The sequence below is a fragment of the Ursus maritimus genome, unplaced genomic scaffold, assembly GCF_017311325.1.
Source record: "Ursus maritimus isolate PB19 unplaced genomic scaffold, ASM1731132v1 scaffold_7, whole genome shotgun sequence".
Taxonomy (NCBI): domain Eukaryota; kingdom Metazoa; phylum Chordata; class Mammalia; order Carnivora; family Ursidae; genus Ursus; species Ursus maritimus.
The window spans coordinates 73,895,644-73,905,340 of NW_024426885.1; the positions used below are offsets into that span (position 1 = coordinate 73,895,644).

At 39.8% G+C, this 9,697-nt stretch overlaps 1 pseudogene; it reads left to right on the forward strand.

Moving 5' to 3' along the window:
- The window catches only part of LOC103661991, a 53,460-nt pseudogene extending 44,481 nt beyond the window's left edge, over positions 1 to 8,979 (forward strand).
- Positions 8,980 to 9,697: the final 718 nt, after the last annotated feature.

The following is a 9,697-nucleotide window of genomic DNA, read 5'->3' on the forward strand; positions in this document are numbered from 1 at the left end:
AAAATACTGAGTTTGATCCTGAAGTTCACAATGTGAATTATTTGAGTTTTAATCACAAATTCTGCATGTGACTTTATAAAACATATTATAATCATTACTTTTTCCCTATTTGTTTTTAATTAACTTATTTTAAAATTACAAAAATGAAAAATAAAGCATCTTAAGAAGGTGATTATACACTATTTCTCCCCATGGCTATACATGGACATATGTGGAAGTTTTAGACATTTGAGGCATTTATTTTTATATTATGAGTAGAATTTTATATTTTCCCAGAGGCCTTAAGGCAGAAATTTTGAAATGTACTAACTTAGAACATTAGATTTGGATGCAACAAAGACTTTAGACTTGGAAAAATATTAAGCTAAGAACAGCAGTAAAAACAGTGTGATTTTGCAGTTGTGGCGGGCTGCTCCTGGTACTGGGGAAAGTGCAGATTACCAGAGATATGTCTGTGAGTAAAGGTGCAGATTACCAATGACATATATAGTTATAGTTGTAATATGTAATATTTGTTCATTTGAAGTTCAAGGTCTATGGAATATAAGAAAAGAGTATCTGTCATTAATTTTCTCCTTCTAAATTATAATGACATAGTATATAATTATATTCTATAAAGTTTTAAAATTATTTAATGTATTGTTACTCCTCTCTCTAACAAGAGTCTGGGGGATCTTCACAAAGTGATTCTTTATTTACCTATTTATTTAGTAATCTCAACAGCAAACACAATGTTAAGTATATAGTAGATGCTTGAGAAATATTGTCTATACAGGTCTACATCTCAACAGAGCTATCAAGTTTTATTGCAAAACACTCAGGAATAAACCCTTCCTCTGACTGAATGATCCATTCCCTGAGTGCTTGTGAGAACTCTTTTTGAAAGAATAAAGCTTAGTACCAAATAAATGTTAGTTGTTTAAATGAGTTCACAAAAGCAGAAGTGAATTTCTATCTCTGAATATCCTGTTTGTGATTTCAAACCAGTGCTAAAGAAATTTAGAAGACATAGTTATAAATGTGTAGGGGTGGAAAATTTCCCTCTTCTTCCATTCCTGGTACTTTGGCGGGCCTAATAATTGAATTGACATAAAACAGATTAACAGGAGAAAAACAAATCCAATTACTGACATACAAGAGCCCCATAAGGACCTGAGGCTCACAGGCAGTCAGGCGTTTGAGGTGATGGGCCATCCTGAGCTAAGGAAAAGGAGTGGGGGCTTCAAAGGGAGGAAAACAAGTCATGGAAAGATGAAAAGAGCAAGTGTTTGGCATAAATAAATAAATAAATAAATAAATAAATAAATAAATGCCATAAGTCTTTCTGATACAGAAGTTATCTCTGGCATAGCCGGTCTTCCTGGTCCAGGCCCCCTGGCTAAATTCTCATAGGCAGTGAAGGGAGAGTCTGCTGGGCTGTGCTTGCCTTCAGCTCAGAATAATCCACATGCCAAAGTGGCATCTTTTGGGGGGGCTTCTTCTGAACCCCTTTACATGTATATTGGAGTAATTAAATTTCAGCAAGGTTTTGAAGTAGGCACTGAAGAGAGGGGTTATTTGGAAATGGAAGAACACCAGCTACCTCCCAATTCCCGGAAAAGAGCTAGCAGGGCCTTATTCTGGATAGGACCCTACAAAGTGCACTCAGAAAAGTTGGAGCATGTGAAGAGGCAGGATTCACTGATGTCCTGACTGAGATCCGTGTCGGACTACTCCACTCCTGGTAAGTTCTTAGTCTTGCAAAGCACTTAAACCTATAAATCGAGGGGGATAGCATTTTGATAGAGTTATCTTTACTTTTCAAATACTCTACCAAGTTTCTTCCCTGCTCTCTGACAATGAGAGCCAGCCTACTTATTTCATATAATGATCAAATGCATTCTAGAACATTGAGGAGGATATTTTTACTTCCCCACTTCATGTTTTAGGCCCTAAACTCAACCGTAGGTATTACTGAGGTTCATCTCTCAAGAGACCATCGCTGCTGGTTCCCTCTCCTGGATGGTCCTTCTTATTTGATATAATCCAGGTGCTTTCTCTACAATCTCTTCCCAGAATAGTTATAACATTTTCCCTTTTGCCTGTCATTTGTATCCAAAATATAGAATTTTAATCACCATGGAGACTGACCACGCTGCCTCTCTATAATCTAATGTGTTGCCTAGTGTTAAAGTCAGGAAAGGCAAAGTTAGTTCTAGTCTTCTCTTCATCAAGATGTCTCTAACCCTGAACCTCAAATGAAATGCAAAACATGCTGGTCATACAGTGGTAGTAATTTTTCCTTTGTGTGCATGTTTAAAGATTTATTTATTTATTTATTTGAGAGAGAGAGAGAGAGAGAGTGAGCACACAGGAGCAGGGGAAGGGGCAGAGGGAGAGGGAGAGAGAGAATCTCAAGCAGACTCAGCTGCACTGAGGGCAGAACCCTACCGGCAGCTCAATCTCACGACCCTGAGATCATGACCTGAGCCTGAGATCATGATCGTACCGGAAACCGAGAGTCAGAAGCTTAACCAACTGAGCCACCCAGACACCCCTCCTTTGTGCTTTTTAATGAAAACCTTTATTTTCATTGAAAAGAGTTTACAGTTTATTAAAATTTGAAAATGATAAAAGCTAAACTTACTATGAAATAAACTTATTAAAATATAATACATGCTCATCAGTAAATATAGCATGCATAGTTCTTGTAATGTTCATTTTCCCTCATGTGGGCAGGTCCCATGCAGTTAGCTGGGGCTTGAAGAGAACAAAAGGCTGGTCCTCCTGCGAGTGAGGGAACTTCCTCCAGCTTGAGGCGGTGCAGCACGAGGTATCCCTGTACTCCTGGGACCATCAGCCTTCGGTTCTGTGGTGGCTGTTTAGAAGCCGCTCCATTTTAGGGGGCAATTTGTTGTACAGCAGCAGATCACGAACACAGCTGCCATTGAGACCCAACGCCGCATTTTATATTTAACAGAAAGTGTGGGCACGGCTAATCACAGAGAGCTCCGTGTTTGCTAACCTGACCAGGAAGGACCTCTTTCATAAATTGACTAAACAGATTATCTTTTGATATTACAATTTTGTAACCACATTTCAGGCTATTCTTTAATCAGATCACCAAATGCTTATTATATCTTTCCGTGTTCACTGACAATCCTTTACTGCCATGATCACCTCATTTTGAGTTCTAAATTATATATATATATATCAGTGTTATCAGGTGACTCTTGGAAGGTGATTAATGATAAGACATGGACTGATGCTATTACCCACCAAGAATGATTAAAGCTGGAACCTTATGCTTTCCATACATTTTGCAAAAAAAATGTATGCAAATATTGGGTATATACATTTTCTGAGAGTAAGATTCATGGGTCCCTTCAGGTTCTCTCAAATGTTAAGGACCTAAGGATGCCTAAGAAAACAAAGAAATGAGAGCAGGAAAATTTCACGAAGTCTATGAGAGAACTATGACACAAAACAGGGAAACTGATTTATAAGAAGCAAACCAAAGGTCCATAGTTTGAATGTTATATATTTGGTTATTCCTACGTTCCATAAATGTATACATATGGTGCCTACTGTGTATGCTATGCCGGATAATGGAATACACCTGGTATTATAAACCAAACCCTAACACTCACTGCTGCGCTCACCCTTCTCATCCTGATTGCCCCCCCAAAGATCTCACTTCGCATTCGGTTACACACCCTGGTATACTAGTTGCTGCACACTCACACGCTCACATAGGTGTGTGTAGGAAGCGCTGGAAGGGGAGTCCAGGACGTAGTGGGGATGCCTGCTCAGATGATGCCAGAAAGATGAGACGGTAAGCCATCAGATGCAAGAAGGAGGGCAGGTTGTCCTCGCAGAGAAGATGGGGAGCACAGGTGATGGAGAATGTATTAGAGAATCCCACATCAGAGGCTGAGTGTGATTTGGGGACAGCATGGGTGGAGGGAGAGGTTGGAAATGACATGGAGGTAATAGAGAAAACAGAACTAAGGGTCTGCATGTTTGTTAGTGTAAATTTTCAGCTCCTAATAGAACAAGAAGAAAAGCTGAAAATGCCTGGCTTCTAATCGAAAATCATACTCCTCTTATTTCTTTTAATTAACAACGGATCATTCACTTGAAAAAAGCACATAAACTGTACTCTTTATTTTTGATGGTAAGGTATTTGATTGATTTATTATGATTTTAAAAGGAATTCACCTTTTTTTTTAAAAAAGATTTTATTTATTTATTTGACAGAGAGAGAGACAGCCAGCGAGAGAGGGAACACAAGCAGGGGGAGCGGGAGAGGAAGAAGCAGCCTCCCAGCGGAGGAGCCTGATATGGGGCTGGATCCCAGAACGCCAGGATCACGCCCTGAGCTGAAGGCAGACGCTTAACGACTGAGCCACCCAGGCGCCCCAGGAATTGACCTTTTTAAGCCACATAATCACAACATGCCTTGTTTTGTCAAAATTCTATCTTATAAACTTGTCAATTAGTAAATAGCTTGTCCACACTTAAATTTTGCAAAACATAAAAGTGGTTGCCCCTGAAAATAGGGCTATAGGACAACTTAAACCTGAAATCAGTGGGAAATGCTCTTAAACTGGAGAGTTGTAATAATTCAGACTAAAGTACTCCTGAGAGACTCAAGGTTTGAAACGGCTTTTTAGGAATGGTGAAGTGAGGCTTCAAATCCTAAATATATGATTTTATTTATAATCACAAAGCAGTAATTGCTGTTTATTATATGTTTTAAAATTTGTTCCTGACATAAGAGAATAAATCGCCAGTTACCTCAGTTTTACCACTGACGAATCTAATTACTACATAATATTTACACTCTCATTGCTTCATTAATTACATACAAAACCTATATTTTAAAACTTCTGAGAGCTTAATTTGCACTTAAATCACAACACTTCTATTTATCTTACTTGTTTTGAGTTGCAGGTCTTTAAATATTGAATATGTTATAATGTTGCAGGATAGCTCACTACACAAGAGAATTACATTCCTTGTCTCTTGCTCTTCACAGATTTTGTGCCTGCAGAGGTAGGTGGTTAAGAAGTATCTTTCCTTTGTTGCAACAAGACTGGGAGATGAATGAGGGCAGGGATACAGAATATGTCAATATATATTTTAAGAGCTACTGTAAATGCTGCAACAAACATAGGGGTGCGTATATCTTTTCGAATGGGTGTATTCATTTTCTTTGGGTAAATACCCAGTAGTGGAATTACTGGATCATAGGGTAATTCGATTTTTAATTTTTTGCAAAACCTCCATACTGTTTTCCACAGTGACTGCACCAGTTTGCATTCCCACCAGCAGTGCACAAAGACTCCTGTTATTGCTGTTTTCCTCTATCTTTGTCAGCAGTTTGACTGTGATGTATCTCAGTGTGGTTTTCTTTGCATTTGTGCCACTTAGAGATTGCTGAGCTTCATCAATCTTGGAAAAGGCATACGCATTATCTCATATAATAGGTCTTCTGCCCACTCACTATCTTTATTCCTTCTGATATATAATTAGAATTTTATTTTTCATTTTGATATTGTTCCATATGTCTTAGACATAATTTTCTTTTTTTCTCTCCGTGCTTGTGGTTTGTTAATTTGTATGGACTAGTATTCAAGGTGCCCTGATTTCTGCAGCCAAGTCCAGTCCGTGGCTATATCCATCTTTGATATTTTATTTTTTAGCTCTAGAATGTCCAATTAGTTTTTTTTAAGTTTCCAATATTCTAGAAAATTCCTCGGATGTTCACACGTTTTGACTCCTTTTCTACTAATCCCTTCTACATATTTATAATAGCTGTTCTAAAGTCCTCGTGTAGTAATCCTATAGCTGGGTATTTTGTGAACCTGCTTCTACTGACTACTTTTTTCCCCTTGATTATATATTTGCTTATTTTTTCCTAAAGTATTATATTTTGTAAATGCATTCTGGATATGTAGAAAAAGACAGTAGAAAGGACAGTAAATAGCGTTTGCGGACTGAATGCCAAGTGCATTTAGTCCTATTAGGTGACTCGGGTTCGGTCAGGCTGAGTCCATCGAATGCGTCGTTCAGTGGGATCTAGGCCTTGTTGGGACGTTCGTTCACCACCATTCAGCTGTTTCAAGGGCAGATAAAACTCTGGTAATGTTTGATATCCAATCATCAGGGAGATGTCAGAGTTCTAGCTCTACTTTTAGTCCAGATGTTGGGCAGCTGGGAGGGGTTCTGTCTTTTCTCTAGTGAAGCCCCCTTCTTTCTGTACCTAGGAAAAAAATTCTGTCTGATCTGATGACTTGTTTCCAGACATTAGGGCGAAGGTCCCCAGCTGGTATGCCACTGTTGACTCAGCGAAGGCCTTGAGCTCTTATCTGGTATTTCTCTCACTGTCTTGTCCTAAGCCCACCTGTAGGGCACCATTATACTAAGCTCCTGAAGATGCTTGCTATGGTCTGAATGCTTGTGTCCCTACGAAATTCATGTTAAAAACCCAATGCCCAAAGTGATTACATTAGGTGCTGGGGACTTTGGTATGAGATGAGGTCCTGAGGGCTGAGCCCTCCTTGAGGAGGCATCCATTACTGTAAGAGATCCCAGAGAAATCCCTTTCCCTTCCTCCACCTGCGATATAATGAAAAGCCCGTGACCTCACACAGCCACACTGGCACACAGATCTTGGACTTCCAGCCTCCAGGTCTGTGAGGAATATATGTCTGTCATTGAGAAGCACTTGGTCTGTGGTATTCTGTTACAGCCGCTCAGAAGGACGAACACAACCCTACACCTTGTGGGGATGTGTTTCTCAGGTCTTTTGCTCTTCGCCCAGCATTTATCACACTACTCTTGTGCACTCATAAATGCCATTTGAGAAGAACTGGCAAGTGTATTCACATCAGATAAGTTTGGCTTCTTTGGATTCTAATCCTACAGGCTCGCTCATATGTCACAGTAAAAATGTGCTGAAATGTAAGGTGTTCCTTCTCACCCTCCTCTATGGTATATCTCCCTTTCCTAATCTCATGTCACCACTGTGGAACTCACTTCTTCCAAGAACTGCCCATCCTTTTTGCAATTTAGTGTTTTTTCTGATCTCTTGCATCACCATACTTCTGATGGGGTCCCTGAAACTATGAATTGACAGCCTATCTACCATTACCCCCTTTGCTAGGTGTGGTGCAGTGGTCTCCTGTGATTTTCTATGTCCTGACTGGAGTATAACTTACTTATTTATTTTTAACATTTTACGGTCCCTATATATAACGTGTGATTCTTACAAGAAACATAAGAAGTCCTCCCCCTTTTAAAATCTGTGATTATTTTTCTTTTTAGTGATTTATGCACTTTACTTACTATACTATAAACTCCTTAATTTTGAATTTTTATCTCCCCTTGATCTTTCCCTGACTTCGACAGTTTGTTTTGCTTGCTAGGTTATGTGCTTAAATATGTATTATTTTAGAATAAGCCAGTTTTATAACTAACTAGATAAATGATTGAATAACCCAGATGATTTTATATAAAGTGATTTTTTTGTGTGAAGTGACCACAAAGGATGTGTATAAGTGTACTGTTGACCTCTATCTTCCGCAAAATGTATGTGCATTCGCTAGTGTAGGAGAAATGGAATTGGTGTCAAACCTCCCCGATTCTTTTCTTTTATCTCCAGAGAATTTCTTACTTGGTCCTTATAGATAACCCTCTTCATACCAAAAAGATGGCCACTGACTGAAAAATGTAGATGTTAAAAGTGAGGTACCGAGGCAGAAAGACCTGGATCCGTGTAGTGTCTTCCTGTTGCTGCTGTGACAAATCACCACAAACCTCGTGGCTTAACAGGACACGTTATTTTTTTAGAGGTGGGGAGGGGCAGAGGGAAAGGCAAAGAGAGGATCTGAAGCTGACTCCATGCTCAGCGCAGAGCCCAACACGGGGCTCGACCTCCCGATCCCGAGATCATGGCTGGAGCCAAAATCAAGAGTTGGATGTTTGACTGACTGAGCCCCACACGTTTCTTTCTAATCTCATATTCTATAGATCAGAAATCTGACATGGATCTTGTTGGGCTAAAATTAAGTTTGGCAGGGTACATTAATTTCTGGAGGATCTCTAGAGACCCTGTTTCCTTGCCTTTTCCAGCTTCTAGAGACCACACCATTCCTTGGCCCGTGCCCTCATTCTCCACCCTCAAAGCCTACAGGAGAAGGTTGGGTCCATCCCACATAGCATTGCTCTGACTTCCTCTTCTGCTTCTTTCTCAAGATCACCCCACTAGTCCAGGATGATCTCCCTATTTTAAGGTCAGCCTTCATTCCAATGACAATCCCTTTTGCCATGTCATCTCACATATAGGTAGGTCCCAGGGATTAGGAGGCAGACATCTTTGGGGGTGATTATTCGACCTACCAGTCACATCCTGACTTCAGACTTGGATCACATCCTGGCTCCAGCTCTTAGAATTTGTCCACAGGATTGTTTCTTTAAAAGATTCAATTTCCTTATCTGTAAAATTGCTTATTTGTTGTCAGGAAGTAACGGGATAAGTTGGGCAAGTTCCTGAAACCTGGGAAGGTGGTGCTTTTCCTCGCCAGATGCTACTTCGGACCCAAAGCAAATCGTGAAGAGCATTGATGACAGCACCTCAGACCATTCCTATAGCCACACTCTGATGGCTGGAATTAACCACTATCCCCACAAGGTGACAGCTGCCATAGGCAAGAAGAAAATCGCCTAGAAGTAAAAAATCAAATCTTTTGTGAAAGTTTGTAACTACAATCACCTCATGCCCACAAGGTACTCTGTGGATATCCCCTTGGACAAAACCGTGGTCAACACGGATGTCTTTAGAGACTCTGCTCTTAAATGGGAGGCCCAATGAGGGGCCAAGGTCAAGTTCGAGGAGAGGTGCAAGACCAGCTCCAACAAATGGCTGTTCCAGAAGCTGCAGATTTAGATCTATTTTGTTTTGGTCATTAAAAAATACAAAAAAAAAAAAAAAAAAAAAAAGAAGGAAGGAAGGAAGAAAGGAAGGAAGGAAGGAAGAAAGAAAGAAAGAAAGAAAGGAAAGAAAGAAAAAAGAAAAATATCCTTAAGAGTATACATGTTTTTGGGGTGCCTGGGTAGCTCAGTCGTTCGTTAAGCGTCTGCCTTCAGCTCAGGTCATGATCCCAAGCTCCTGGGATCAAGCCCTGCATCGGGCTCCCTGTTCAGTGGGAAGCCTGCTTCTCCCTCTCCCACTCCCCCTGCTTGTGTTCCCTCTCTCGCTGTGTCTCTCTGTCAAATAAACAAAATCTTAAAAAAAAAAGAGTATACATGTTTTTATCTATTCCTCCTGAATTTTTGTAATTTGCTAATTAGCTGTAAATAGTGTAAAGGTACTTGGGATATGCTTCAATATAATTTGGAGAAGTATGTCATTAATATTGTTTTTTGCAGTTTAGTACTTTAGACAAAATTGATAATCATAAAAACATTAGATTATTTAACAATATTTCTGTTACTGCAGAGTTAATAGCATGAAAGCTAATCACTGTCCAGACAGACCCTGTGGACATCTCGAGGATGCTGATGCCACCTTGGCATCTGTCATGGAAGCAGATGCTATTTGCATCTGTTTTCTGTGACAGTCACTGAAGGTGGCAGAAAAAAAAATCAACGCAAGCTGCTCACATATTTAAGAACATATTTGGTTTGTCAAAGCACTTTTTAAAAATTATTG